Here is a 1,679-nt window from a genome sequence, read left to right on the forward strand (position 1 = left end):
TTCAGCGGGGCAAAGAAAGCCCAAAGAGGTACTGTTAGGGAGCGCCTTACCAACAGCAGGTTTTTGTTATGGATGGACACATGTCTGAAGTACAGAGATCTGTTTTCAGCTGCACCTAGGAGTGTTTGGGCATCTGTCCTCTCAGCTGAAAAAAAAAAATGAATGACAAAGAGGAAGCAGGAAGGTTTAACTAAAACCCTAACTAATGTAGATAATGTGGAAAAGAGAAAGACAATGCAAACAGCAATGACCAAGGTCCTGTTCCACAGAGGCTGACACCAGTTAATATACACTGGCATCTAGGTTGTGCAAAGCAAGAGTTAGCTTGTTCTTTTGTGGTTGTTTTGTTACACTTGGTAAAATTAACAACCAAAATTTTGGGCTAAAATTGAAATGAGTGAATATTTTCTAAGGATTTTACCCCATTTTTCCACAATTTATGTGGGTTGCAAGCTTTTATGATGGCCTTAGCTAGGAATGCTTCCCTGGTTTTAAAATGTCTGGACTTTGTAAAAGTGTTCTTTGCAAACACAGAAGTATCATGGAAACCATAATCATGTTATAAAGTGATCTGTTTTTGGATAATGCACTGAGCTGAGACAAAGGAAACAAGACTGTTTTTAGAACATCCACATCAGTGATTCACAACATCCAAATAATGCTCCTGATTCATTCTTCATGAAAACAACCCAATCAGCACAAGATCCTCCTCAGAAATTATTAGTTCTCACCTTTAGAACTACGAGAAGTTTCTTCCCATAAAGATTCTTACCATTAGCAAATATTCTTAATATTGTCAATTTTCACCCTTTCTCTCCAGACAATCCCACAGGATATTGATTTTTGTCTGAAGATGTATACAAGACAGCAAGTGACCACCACAAACCAAAGGAGAGCAGCATTCACCTCTCAAACAATAAACAACACACATTTACCCAAACTTAGTGATGAAATTGAAACACCAGGCTCACACTAATTACACTAATACACTAGATATAATCTACAGGGGCAGCAACCTGTGTGAACTCTGCCTTAATTGTTCTGTATTTTTTTAAATTTGGAGGGCTATACACGAATGGAAGAAACCCTCTGCAAATGACAACAGTTGACAGCTACTGCCATGCTGAAGTATCCAAAGAATGCGAGGTCAGGAGAGGTAAGGGACAATCTGTTTTGTTTGCCACAACTACATAAAGATTGCAAGGGATTCAGATTATGCCTTACAAGCCTCCGTCAGAAGAGTTAAATATTTCTTAATTGATTTAATTTATAAACTTCCAGAAAGTACTGTTTCTATAGCATCATACTGAAAGACAATTGCAGGCTGAATTACATTCAGACACGTTCCAGTTATACTCCCAAGGTGTCTACCATCTATTTTTATTGTATTCCTAGAAGGGATTCCATACAACCCCCAAGTCTGACGTCTGGCTTGAAAAATAGCACAAAGCCTTTTCTGGAGGTCCTGTAATCCATTCATGCCAGAAAGGGGTCATTTTCTTTTCCCACATCTAAATACTGCAGCAAACCATGTGCGGGCATCATATTACACAAGAATGAACATTATTCCAAATCCAACAACAGCCAAATGTTTCTTTGTTGTTTTCCTAATTCAGAAAAGGACAATTTATAAAGACACTGCTTTTCTGTTTCCCTTGGCTCCCCCCTCCAAGTACAAA

Source organism: Meleagris gallopavo, chromosome 6, assembly GCF_000146605.3.
Source record: "Meleagris gallopavo isolate NT-WF06-2002-E0010 breed Aviagen turkey brand Nicholas breeding stock chromosome 6, Turkey_5.1, whole genome shotgun sequence".
NCBI lineage: Eukaryota > Metazoa > Chordata > Aves > Galliformes > Phasianidae > Meleagris > Meleagris gallopavo.